Here is a 14,091-nt window from a genome sequence, read left to right as displayed (position 1 = left end):
GTTTTGGATTTATGTTCATGTTTAGTTATAATCAACTTTGAGATTCGGCTCTAGCATATATATATATATATATATGTTTGCACATGATGTATTGGTATGACATATATACTATCGCAAGGTATATATTTTCATATGATGATGTTTCAGTTATGAAGTAAATGATTGATGCGTATTGAGTTACAATATGGAATGCGTTAGTTAGTAAAATGTATGCCGCTTATGTATGGTATTAAGTGTATAATTGGCCTCAACATGGACATGCATATTCGCCACATGAGGGGATTGGTGTGCATGCATTCGGTTAGAGGCAAGCATATTGATGCCTATTTTGGCTTAGAAAATTGCTAAGGAGAGTACTAACTAATGTGTTGAGTTTGATTCATGATTTCCGTACATATGTGACTTTAATGTCTAATGAAAATATGTGAGCTAAGTACCTTGAATTCCTCTTTCGATGCTCAAATGATTAAATCAATTTATTTGTTAAATTAAGCTCAAGAGCAAAGGGAGCTAAATCCGATAAAGGGAAGGAAAAGTAGTCGAATAGTCAGTTAAATCGCTCGACCACGTCCCGAGGTAAGTCTTGAGTAAAGATCCTACTTGTATTATATTGAAATGATTTGTCATATTATGGCGGATAGCCGAATGTGCGTAGGGACTATGTTGTAAAGTCAATTGAAATCATGCTCTTTGTGTGTGGCTATTGAGCCGAAATTGGAAAGGTTTGATAAATGTTTTGTGTTTGAGCCTTAGTAACGAAAATGAAATATGGATGTGTCGTGATTATTGATATATGTGTGCATGAGCATTTGAATGATACCGGGCTAAGCCCCAAGGCATTTATGCTAGTGATTATATCCGGGCTAAGACCAAGGCATTTGTGCGAAGTTGCTATATCCGGTTAAGACCAAGGCATTTGTGCGAGTTGTTATATCCGGCTAAGACCAAGGCATTTGTATGAAGTTGCTATACCCGGGTTAAGACCAAGGCAATTGTGCTTGTGGTTATATCCGCTAAATTCAAGAAACTTGGTTTAAAGGTGAGCGTTTTGTGCTGCAATAAATTCAATTAATACGCCGAAAAACCCAAACGACAAGGTATGTTTGCATGTGCATCGGAAAAGTCGATTCGTTTGAAATAGTATTCGTTCAATCGACTAACGAACTTTCGGCTCTTAGATAGGTTGATACCTTGTGTGTGTATATGTTGATGAAGTGTGAAGTAACTATGATTATGAGAATGTGTATTACTAAAGTGATTCATTTAGCTATGTGAATGTAATACTTTAGTCAAAGCTGATTTCATTACTTGAGACTTACTAAGCATTAAAATGCTTACCCCGTTGCTTTGGCTCTCTGTTTTATAGATTTTGCTCGTTAGCTATCGGATTCGGGATCATCAAGTCAAGTCATCCACACTATCAAAGCCCTTTTGGTACTCTTTTAGTTGAACTCTGGATATGGCATGTATAGGACTACCCTTTGCTGGTTTTTTTTCAAGTACGTTTTGTGATGTATGTGTGTATGCACCATGCGAAAATGGCTCGTAAAAGTGGAGTATGGCATTAGACCATTTGTGTTTATGTATATATGTATGGTTTCATGATGTGACTATGGACTGGAATGGAAGTGTTGGGCAAATGATCAGCCATTGGAATGGCTAAATATGATTATATGTGGACCTATGTATGACAAAACTCTAGTTGGTCCATGGAAACCACGAAATAGGTAAAGTTTACCTTGAAAACAGATGCTGACAGCAGCAGTGGTGTGGATTTGAAAAATCACTAAAACTTGTAGGAATGGAATTAAATAGTGAATAAATTATTTAAATGAACCTTGATGAATCTACTTTCATATGGAAGAAACGAAACGGTCATATGAGTTATATGTTAAGAGATATTAAAGTTCTTGTGAAACAGGGCCAGAACGGTTTCTGGATCCCCTGTTCCGACTTTGGAAATTCAGTATAAATTAACCAGAGATAATTAGGAGTCATGCTATATATGTATAGATTCCTATTTGAGTCTAGTTTCTATAGAAACAAACGGAATCAGTATTGAATCCCTGTACAGGGAGATATCCAAGTCGTAATGCGCGAAGGTCAGTGTAGTCGATCCCTGTAACAGGGGAGACTTTAACTAATAAACTGTACTAATTGGCCTGACCAAAAATTCTAGAAAACAATATGTAGATGGACATATGAGTCTAATTTCAGGGAAAAATTACGAAACTGATTTTCGAGCTTTGAAACTCAAGATATGATTTTTAAAGGACAAGGACGCAATAACCAGCTTGTCTGGAAAATTTTTAAATGGACTGTGAAAATAACTAAGTTAAGTCTGTGTGCACCTCGTGTTTGACTCCGGTCCCGGAATCGGGTACGGGGTGTTACAAGTTTATTGGTATCAGAGCCACGGTTTAGTCGATTCTAGGACTACCGTAATACGTTTGGGTTTAGCTAAACATGCCATTATGTGATTAATTGATAGTGTGGTGATTTCTGACATTTGAATTTGTGTTTATTTATAGTAATGGATCCCGATCCCAACCGAGCGATAGCTGATGATGTGGAGAGTGTGGCACCTGCTCCCGCACAAGGGACAGTGCCGGTGGACTCTCAACCTATTGCTAGCAATCCGAATGATGAGGCTAGGCAAGCTTTTTATAAGCGTGATGAATGATTGGTTCAACCAATACATTCGAACTAATCTACTGCTCCACAACCTCCATTCCCGACAAATACCACCCCAAGACCTACAATACCTCCGTAATCGACTAAATAAGGTCAAATAAGCCCCAGCTGATGTAATCCGAAAACATGGGGCTACTGAATTTAAAGCTACGGATAGCGACGATGCCGAGCAAGATGAATTTTGGTTGGACAACACTATCCGCACTCGATGAGCTATCTTGTACACCGATGAATGCCTAAAGTGTACTATCTCCTTGCTACGCGATTACGCCTACTATTGGTGGAGTACTCGACTTGTTGTGCCCCGAGAGCAAGTAACTTGGGAGTTTTTCCAAACCGAGTTTTGGAAAAAGTATATCGATCGAGATTTGTTGATCAAAACGGAAGGAATTTCTTGAGCTTAAGTAAGGTTCTATGTCGATTCTCGATTCGACGAAAATTTGTTAGACTTAGTAGATACACTCGGGAATGTATTTCGTCCGAGGCTATCATGTGTAAACGCTTCGAGGATGGGCTGAATGAAGATATAAAATGTTCGTTGGCATTCTTGAAATACGGAGTTCGTAGTACTTATCGAGCGAGCTTGTAAAGTCAAGAGCTTAGAAAAGAAAACAAAAAGTTGATGTGGGAACCGGAGAGTTTCGTAAAGATCCTCGGAAAGTCTCTTCAACAGCATCGAAGAAATTTCGTGATGATGTAGGCGGTCTAGAGGCACTTCGGGCCTTTTAGACGAGATCGTGATCGACCCCTATGGGTACACGAGGCACTTCGATTGCCAGTGTTGGGAATGAACGTCGAGACAGAACGGAGTGTCAGCATTGTGGCAAATGGCATTCTGGAAGTTGTAGATTCCGTGACCGCTCCTGTTATAAGTGCAGATCAGTTGACCACTTCATTAAAGATTGCCCGAGGTTGTCTGAACAGAATGTAGATCAGAATGGGAAACCGGGCACTACTGCTGCTCGAGGTAGACCATCTAGAGATACGGGCAATGCTAGTGGTGGTCAGAGAGGATCTAGAGATGCTACGACCAGATCCGAGGCTCGCGCTCCTGCTAGGGCTTATGCCATACGCGCACGTGAGGATGCTTCCTCGCCAGATGTTATTACCGGTACTTTCACTCTCTTTGATACTAATGTGATTGCTTTGATTGACCCTGGTTCTACTCATTCTTATATATGCGAAACCTTAGCATCTAGTAAAACTTTACCTATTGAGTCTACTGAGTTCGTAATTCGGGTGTCAAATCCCTTGGGTCGTTACGTGCTTGTCGACAAAGTATGTAAGAAATGCCCCTAGTAATTCGAGGTTCTGTTTTCCCACGGACTTGATGCTTCGCCGCTTGATGAATTTGATGTTATTCTTGGTTTGGATTGGTTGACCGTGCATGATGCGGTTGTGAATTGCAAAAGCAAGACTATTGATTTGAGGTGCGCAAATAACGAGATGATCCGAGTTGAGTCTACGGACTTAAAGGGGTTGCCAGCTGTAATATCATCAATGTTGGCCCAGAAATATGTAAGAAAGGGGTGCAAAGCATACTTTGCGTATGTACTTGATGATAAGGAGTTAGAAATAAAACCCGAATCTGTGCCGGTGGTTTGCGAATACCCGGATGTTTTTCCCGAAGAATTACCGGGTTTGCCACCTGTTCGGGAGATAGAGTTTGGTATTGAGCTTGTACCTGGGACTACGCCGATTTCGATAGCTCCGTATCGTATGGCACCAACCGAGTTAAAAGAGTTGAAAGCTCAGTTTCAAGAATTGACGGACAAAGGTTTCGCTCGACCAAGTTTCTCACCTTGGGGTACACCAGTATTGTTTGTGAAAAAGAAGGACGGAACCATGAGGTTGTGCATTGACTATCGTCAGCTGAATAAAGTGACGATAAAGAATAAATATCCGTTACCGCGTATTGATGATTTGTTTGATAATCTAAAGGGAGCCTCAGTGTTTTCAAAGATAGATTTGAGATCGGGTTATTATCAGTTGCGGATTCGAGATTCGGACGTACCCAAAACTACTTTCAGAACGAGGTACGGTCACTCTGAGTTCTTAGTGATGCCGTTCGGGCTCACTAATGCCCTACGGTATTTATGGATTTGATGAATCGGATCTTGAACGATGATTTGGACCGGTTCGTAGTTGTGTTCATTGATGACATCTTGGTCTATTCAAGAAATGAGACCGAACATCTTTGAACACCGAGATTAGTGTTGCAAATTTTACGGATAAGCGCTTATGCTAAGTTCAAGAAGTGTGAGTTACGGTTAAAGAGGTCACTTCTTGGGTCATGTGGTATCTGCATCGGTATTCGAGTCGACCGAGCAAAATTTCAGCCGATTTAACTGGAAGCCTCAGAAATATTCTTGAGGTTCGAGCTTTTGGGACTTGCCGGTTACTACCGACGGTTTGTAAAAGGTTTCTCGATGATAGCCACACCCATGACGAAGCTACTTCAAAAAGATGTTAAGTTCGAATGGACGGAAGAATGTCAGAAAAGTTTTGATCAACTGAAAACTTATTTGACGGGAGCTCCAATTTTAGTGCAGCCCGAATCAAGCAAAGAGTTTGTCATCTATAGTGACGCCTCCCTACTTGGGTTAGGTTGCGTATTGATGCAAGAAGGTTGAGTTGTGGCCTATGCGTCGAGACAATTAAAGCCACATGAGAAAAATTATCCGACCCATGATCTCGAACTAGCTGCCATCGTATTCGCTTTGGAAATATGGCGACACTACCTATTTGGGGAGAAGTGCCATGTATTTTCGGATCACAAAAGTCTCAAATATTTGATGACTCAAAGAGACTTGAATCTACGACAAAGGCGTTGGCTTGAGTTGTTGAAAGATTATGAGCTAGTCATTGATTATCACCCGGGAAAGGCTAATGTGGTTGCGGACGCCTTAAGCCGAAATTCACTGTTTGCTTTACAAGCGATGAATGTACACTTGTCTATTCTACCCGACAATGTGTTAATAGCCGAATTAAAGGCCAAACCATTATTGACTCATCAAATTCGTGAAGCTCAGAAAGTTGACGATGAGTTGGTTGCAAAACGGGCTGAGTGTGTTCCGAATAAGGAATCGGAGTTTCAAATTGATGATGATGATTGTTTGAGGTTCAGAAGTCATCTGTGTGTTCCAAGGAATTCGGAACTCATTTCGATGATTCTGAACGAAGCCCATTGTAGCCGAATGTCAATTCACCCGGGGAGTACGAAGATGTACAACGATTTGAAACGTCGGTTTTGGTGGCATGGTATGAAACGAGACATCTCCGACTTTGTTTCGAGATGTTTAATATGTCAACAAGTGAAAGCGGAACATCAAGTGCCTTTAGGATTACTTCAGCCGATCAAGATACCCAAGTGGAAATGGGATCGAGTCACAATGGACTTTGTGTCCGGACTGCCATTGTTCGCAAGTAAGAAGGATGCGATGTGGGTTGTTGTGGATAGACTGACTAAGTCGGCTCACTTTATCCTGTATGTCGGATTTTCCATTAGATAAACTCATTTGAATTGTACGCTTCTCGGTTGTGAGATTACATGGGGTACCGATTTACATTGTGTGGATAGAGATCCGAGATTCACCTCGCGATTTTGGAAGAAATTGCAAGAAGCTTTGGGTACCAAGTTGCACTTCAAAGACCGCCTTTCACCCCAAACCGATGGTCAATCTGAGCGGATAATTCAGATACTTGAGGATATGTTGAGATGTTGCATCCTCGAGTTCGATGGTTCATGGGAACGATATTTACCTTTGATTGAATTCGCCACAACAATAGTTTTCAATCAAGTATCAAGATGGCACCTTACGAGGCTTTGTACGGCGTAAATGCCGTACACCATTGTTTTGGACCGAGCTCGGTGAAAGCAAAATTTTGAGTGGATTTGATTAAAGATCTTTGAACGAAAGTAAAAGTAATTCGTGAAAATTTGAAGATAGCCTCCGATCGTCAGAAGTCGTACGCGGATCTGAAACGAAAAGACATTGAGTATCAGGTGGGAGATAAAGTGTTTCTTAAAGTTTTGCCTTGGAAAAAGATACTCAGATTTGGCCGTAAAGGCAAATTGAGTCCGAGGTTCATCGGGCCATATGAAGTATCTGAACGAGTCGGTCCAGTTGTGTATCGATTGATTTTGCCCCCTGAACTTGAAAAGATTCACGACGTCTTTCATGTTTCGATGCTTCGACGCTATAGATCTGATCCATCACACATAATTAATCCATCAGAGGTTGAAATTCAAGCCAATATGAGTTATGAAGAAGAACCGATTCGTATCCTAGCACGTGAAGTGAAAGAGTTGCGAAACAAAAGGGTTCCGCTAGTGAAAGTGTTATGGCTCAAACACAGGATGGAAGAAGCTACTTGGGAACCCGAGAACTCTATGAAAGAGCGTTACCCAATCCTATTTACCGGTAAGATTTTCGGGGACAAAAATTTCTTAAGTGGGGGAGAGTTGTGACAGCCCAAAATTGACCCTAGTCGGGAAGTGGTTTCGGGACCACTAAACCGAGTCACCGAAATGTTTGAACGTAATATTTATTGTCTAGAATATGTATTTATGAATGTGTGAAAATTTCAAGCTTCGATTTAGTCAATTGCATGTGAATTCAGTTATTAGGACTTGTGTGACACTTTTGAAATGTGATAGGCTAATCTATAAGGACCTAATAGTGCATGTAATCAAAGGGGAGGACTTGCATGTCAAATTTCCCCCCCTAATAGCTAGTGGCTGGCCATGACAAGGGATTATGGGCAAAAACATGTCATAAAACATGTTGTGACAATGGTGTATGTAAGAAAAAAATAAAATAATGAGCATGGGAATTGAATAATGAAAGGGAAGAAAAAAAAAAAGAGAATGGTGAGTGTTTCCCCCCAAAAAGAGAATGGTGAGTGTTTCCCCCCCTTGCCGTGAGTTGAAGAAAAAAAAAGAAAAAAAAATTTGTTCATCCTTTTCATTCTCTCTTGGCCGAAAATTCTAAGGAAGAAGGAGGGAGTTTTTGCTTCATGTTTGGTTTGGAAGAGGATTAGGAAGAGGTTTGGCCATACTTGTATCAAGATTAAGGTATGTTTGATGTTGTGCCATGAGATTCATGCATGTTTTTGGTTGCTAACTTGATGTTCTTATTAGCCATGGTTCAAATCCTTGCTATGTCATGGGGATGGTATTCGGCCAAGGTGGATTTTGTGTTAATGCCATTGCATGTTAAATATGAAGCTTGATAATGATACATGTGATGGTGGATTGATGGCTCTTGGACTTTCTTTTTAGCATTTTTGAGTGAGACGTTAAGTTCTTTGTTTAACCATGACCAAAATCGAAATGGTATGGTGTTGTGATGTATTCGGCCATGGTACATCCATAAGTATAATTTATGCTTATTGCATGGTAGGTAAGATTTGTGTTTTGGATTTATGTTCATGTTTAGTTATAATCAACTTTGAGATTCGGCTCTAGCATATATATATATATATATATATATGTTTGCACATGATGTATTGGTATGACATATATACTATCGCAAGGTATATATTTTCATATGATGATGTTTCGGTTATGAAGTAAATGATTGATGCGTATTGAGTTACAATATGGAATGCGTTAGTTAGTAAAATGTATGCCGTTTATGTATGGTATTAAGTGTATAATTGGCCTCAACATGGACATGCATATTCGGCCACATGAGGGGGATTGGTGTGCATGCATTCGGTTAGAGGCAAGCATATTGATGCCTATTTTTGGCTTAGAAAATTCGGCTAAGGAGAGTACTAACTAATGTGTTGAGTTTGATTCATGATTTCCGTACATATGTGACTTTAATGTCTAATGAAAATATGTGAGCTAAGTACCTTGAATTCCTCTTTCGATGCTCAAATGATTAAATCAATTTATTTGTTAAATTAAGCTCAAGAGCAAAGGGGAGCTAAATCCGATAAAGGGAAGGAAAAAGTAGTCGAATAGCCGTCGAAATCGCTCGACCACGTCCGAGGTAAGTCTTCGAGTAAAGATCCTACTTGTATTATATTGAAATGATTTGTCATATTATGGCGGATAGCTGAATGTGCGTAGGGACTATGTTGTAAAGTCAATTGAAATCATGCTCTTTGTGTGTGGCTATTGAGCCGAAATTGGAAAGGTTTGATAAATGTTTTGTGTTTGAGCCTTAGTAACGAAAATGAAATATGGATGTGTCGTGATTATTGATATATGTGTGCATGAGCATTTGAATGATACCCGGGCTAAGCCCCGAAGGCATTTATGCTAGTGATTATATCCGGGCTAAGACCCGAAGGCATTTGTGCGAGTTGCTATATCCGGGTTAAGACTCGAAGGCATTTGAGCGAGTTGTTATATCCGGCTAAGACCAAGGCATTTGTGCGAAGTTGCTATACGGGTTAAGACCAAGGCAATTGTGCTTGTGGTTATATCCGGCTAAATTCCGAAGAAACTTGGTTTAAAGGTGAGCGTTTTGTGCTGCAATAAATTCAATTAATACGCTAGAAAAACCCAAACGATAAGGTATGTTTGCATGTGCATCGGAAAAGTCGATTCGTTTGAAATAGTATTCGTTCAATCGACTAACGAACTTTCGGCTCTTAGATAGGTTGATACCTTGTGTGTGTATATGTTGATGAAGTGTGAAGTAAGTATGATTATGAGAATGTGTATTACTAAAGTGATTCATTTAGCTATGTGAATGTAATACTTTAGTCAAAGCTGATTTCATTACTTGAGACTTACTAAGCATTAAAATGCTTACCCGCTGCTTTGGCTCTCCGTTTTATAGATTTTGCTCGTTAGCTATCGGATTCGGGATCATCAAGTCAAGTCATCCACACTATCAAAGCCCTTTTGGTACTCTTTTAGTTGAACTCGGATATGGCATGTATAGGACTACCCTTTGCTGTTTTTTTTTCAAGCACGTTTTGTGATGTATGTGTGTATACCATGCGAAAATGGCTCGTAAAAGTGGAGTATGGCATTAGACCATTTGTGTTTATGTATATATGTATGGTTTCATGATGTGACTATGGACTGGAATGGAAGTGTTGGGCAAATGATCAGCCATTGGAATGGCTAAATATGATTATATGTGGACCTATGTATGACAAAACTCTAGTTGGTCCATGGAAACCACGAAATAGGTAAATTTTACCTTGAAAACAGATGCTGACAGCAGCAGTGGTGTGGATTTGAAAAATCACTAAAAATTGTAGGAATGGAATTAAATAGTGAATAAATTATGTAAATGAACCAAGATGAATCTACTTTCATATGGAAGAAACGAAAGGGTTATATGAGTTATATGTTAAGAGATATTAAAGTTCTTGTGAAACAGGGCCAGAACGGTTTCTGGATCCCCTGTTCCGACTTTGGAAATTCAGTATAAATTAACCAGAGATAATTAGGAGTCATTCTATATATGTATAGATTCCTATTTGAGTCTAGTTTCTATAGAAACAAACTGCATCAGTATTGAAGCCCTTTACAGGGAGATATCCAAGTCGTAATGCGCGAAGGTCAGTGTAGTTGATCCCTATAACAGGGGAGACTTTAACTAATAAACTGTACTAATTGTCCCGACCAAAAATTCTAGAAAAAAATATGTAGATGGACATATGAGTCTAATTTCAGGGAAAAATTACGAAACTGATTTTCGAGCTTTGAAACTCAAGATATGATTTTTAAGGCGACAAAGAATGCAAAGAACCGACTTGTCTGAAAATTTTTAAATGGACTGTGAAAATAACTAAGTTAAGTCTGTGTGCACCTCGTGTTCGACTCCGGTCCCGGACTCGGGTACGGGGTGTTACAATTTTAATTAGGCAATCATAAATTCACATCTTTGAAAAAATGACCATTTTACCTCTATGCTCGAAAATCGATTTTTATCGAATTTTTTCGTATTTCAAGCCTAGTTAAATTCTTGTTACTGCTATAGCATTCCCAAGATCTCACTATTTCACACTCATATCACCTATTTTGTAACTTACACAAAATAGTCCATTTTGGTGTTTTCATGCTAATACCTTTCACAAAAGTTGTTTATGGCAGAACTAGGACTCATATTATTCCATAAAAACTTAGAAAACATCACAAATCCTTTCATGGAAAAACCCTAAACTCTCGATCATTTTGCAAAATAGACCCCTCATTTGAAAGCTTATGCTTCAAGGGTCTCAAAAGTGCAAAAATTATTAACTAGGGACATAGGAATCACTTACTTGTTGAGGTAATAAGTTTCTAAAATTTAAAAGCTTCAAAAACCCCTCTTTTGCTGATATTTTTGGTGGGGAGAAGACATGGAGAAGAAGAAAATAATAGCTAGGCTTTTTAGGCATTATTTTATCACCAACTCATGACATCATTCACCTAAACTTTGACTATTTAACCAATTTTGCTTCCTATGGCCGGCCACCTTGCTTCTTGGGGTCAAATTACTCTTTGAAATCCCCTAATTTTAGTTCTCTAGCTATTTAACACATTTAGGTACTAAAAAGAAACTTTTACCTTTTATGTGATTTAGTCCTTTTTCGCAATGGGGCTCACAAACGTTAAAATTGACTCACCAAATTTTTGATGCACTATTTTAATCATGTTACAACCTCATAATTGTAATAAAATAAATTTTATAACTTCATATTTGTGGTCCCGAGACCACTATTCTGACTAGGCCCTAAATCGGGCTGTTACATTTCTCCTCCTTAGGGATTTTCGTCCTAAAAAATCTTACAGGTGAATAAGTTCGGATACTGCTCTCTCAGAGACTCCTCGGGTTCCCATGTGGCTTTCTCGACTCATGTCTATGCCACAAAACCTTCACAAGTGGTATATTTTTATTTCTAAACTATTTGACTTCTCGAGCTAAAATCTTAACCGGTTCCTCACTATAAGTCATATCCGGAAGAATCTCAACTTCAATTAGCAAAATTACATGCGAAGGGTCTGATCTATACCGGCGTAACATGGAAACATGGAACACATCGTGAATCTTTTTTAATTCTGGCAGTAAATCCAAACGGTAGGCAACAGGCCCTACTCTCTTGATAACTTCATAAGGTCCTATGAAACGAGGACTCAACTTGCCCCTATTTCCAAACCTGAGGACTTTCCTCCACGAGGAAACTTTTAAAAATACCTTATCACCGACTTCAAACTTAGTTTCCTTTCGTCTCAAATCCGCGTAGGATTTTTGTCTATTCGAGGCGGCTTTCAGACATTCACGAATCACTTTAACTTTCTCCTCTGCCTCTTTAACTAAATCAACTCTATGAATCTGATTCTTTCTCAACTCAGTCTAGTATAAGGGCGTTCGACACTTTCGCCCGTACAAGGCCTCATAAGACGCCATTTTCAGACTCGACTGATAGCTACTGTTGTAGGCAAATTCAACCAATGGCAAGTACTTTTCCTAGCTTCCTTGAAACTTGAGAACACAATATCTCAACATGTCTTTTAAGATCTGTATCATTCTTTCTGACTGTCCGTCAGTTGGTGGATGAAAAGCCGTACTGAAACTCAACTTGGTTCTTAGATCCTCTTGCAACTTTTTCCAAAACCTCGAGTGAATCTCAGGTCTCGATCTGAAACAATCGATAACGGTACATCATGAAGCCTCACAATCTCGGAAACATATAAGTCGACCAATTTTTCAAGGGAGTAGTCGGTACGCACTAGTACGAAGTGTGCTAACTTAGTTAGTCTATCAACAATAACCCATACTGCATCTTTCTTTTTCGGGGTTAGTGGCAAACTGGTCATGAAGTCCATAGTGATACGATCCCATTTCCACTTGGGAATCATAATAGGCTGAAGTAAACCTAAAGGTACTTGGTGTGCAGCCTTTACTTGTTGACATACTAGACACTTGGAAACAAATTTTGAGATGTCTCTTTTCATACCCGACCACTAATACATTCTCTTAAGGTCGTTGTACATTTTAGCACTACCCGGGTGAATAGATAAACAACCACCGTGTGCCTCATTCAAAATCTTCTGTAGTAGCTTATCGTTCTTGGGTACATAAATTCTGTCTTTGAACATTATACAACCATCGGTACTAATACGAAAATCTGACTCAATCTCTGATTCACACTGAGTTCTCTTGGCTTGTAGTTTCTCATCATCTTTCTGAGCTTCACGGATTACATGAAGGAAAGTCGATCTAGCCCTCAACTTCACTAGGATCGATCCATCATTAGATATAGTCAACTGAGTGTTCAATGCTCTTAAGGCAAACAACGACTTTCTGCTCAAGGCGTCTGCAACTACATTTGCCTTTCCCGGATGATAGTCAATAACTAATTCATAATCCTTTAACAACTCTAACCATCGACATTGCCTCAAATTCAAATCCTTTTGAGTCATCAAATACTATAAGCTCTTATGGTCGATGAATACTCGACATTTCTCTCCATACAAATGGTGTCTCCAAATCTTCTACGCGAACACTACAGCCGCCAACTCCAAATTATAGGTTGGATAATTTCTCTCGTGCGGTTTTAACTATCTCGAGGCGTGGGCTACAACCTTGCCTTTTTGCATGAGCACACACCCTAAACCGTTTAAGGAGGCATCGCTATAAATTACAAACTCCTTGCCCGATTCTGGTTGCACTAATACTGGGGCTTCCGTTAACATGCCTCTAATCTCTCAAAACTTTGCTGACACTGTTCTATCCATTCAAACTTGACCTCTTTCTGAAGTAGCCTCATTATCGGTGTAGCTATCATAGAGAATCCATTTACAAATCGTCTATAGTATCTTGCTAGCCCCAGAAAACTACGAACCTCTGTTATATTCCTCGGCGATTTTCATTCCACAATAGCTGAGACCTTTCTTCCGTCGACTCTGATTCTATCACCCGACACAATGTGTCCTAGAAATTCGACGTCATTGAGCCAAAACTCGCTCTTAATAAACTTAGCATAAAGTTGTTTATCCCTTAAGGTCTGCAACACAGTTCTCAAATGCTCCGCGTGCTCACTCTCATTACACAAGTAAATCAATATGTCATCGATAAAAACGACGACGAACCTATCCAAATACGGTCGGAAGATGCAGTTCATTAAATCCATAAATACCGCTGGGGCATTTTTCAATTCAAAAGGCATAACAAGAAACTCGTAATGCCCATATCTCGTCTGAAAAGCAGACTTCGGTATATCTTGTTCCTTGACTCTTAATTGCTAGTAGCCGACTTCAAATCTATTTTAGAAGTGGCTCCTCTCAGTTGATCGAAGAGATCATCAATCCCCAGCAAGGGATACTTGTTCTTCACTGTTACTCTGTTAAGCTGTCTATAGTCGATACATAACCTCATCGACCCATCTTTCTTTTTCACAAAAAGTACCGGAGCACCCCATGGTGAATAACTCGGTCTA

This window comes from Gossypium arboreum, chromosome 12 (assembly GCF_025698485.1).
Source record: "Gossypium arboreum isolate Shixiya-1 chromosome 12, ASM2569848v2, whole genome shotgun sequence".
In the NCBI taxonomy this organism is placed as follows: Eukaryota; Viridiplantae; Streptophyta; class Magnoliopsida; order Malvales; family Malvaceae; genus Gossypium; species Gossypium arboreum.
This window is presented reverse-complemented; position numbering follows the sequence as displayed.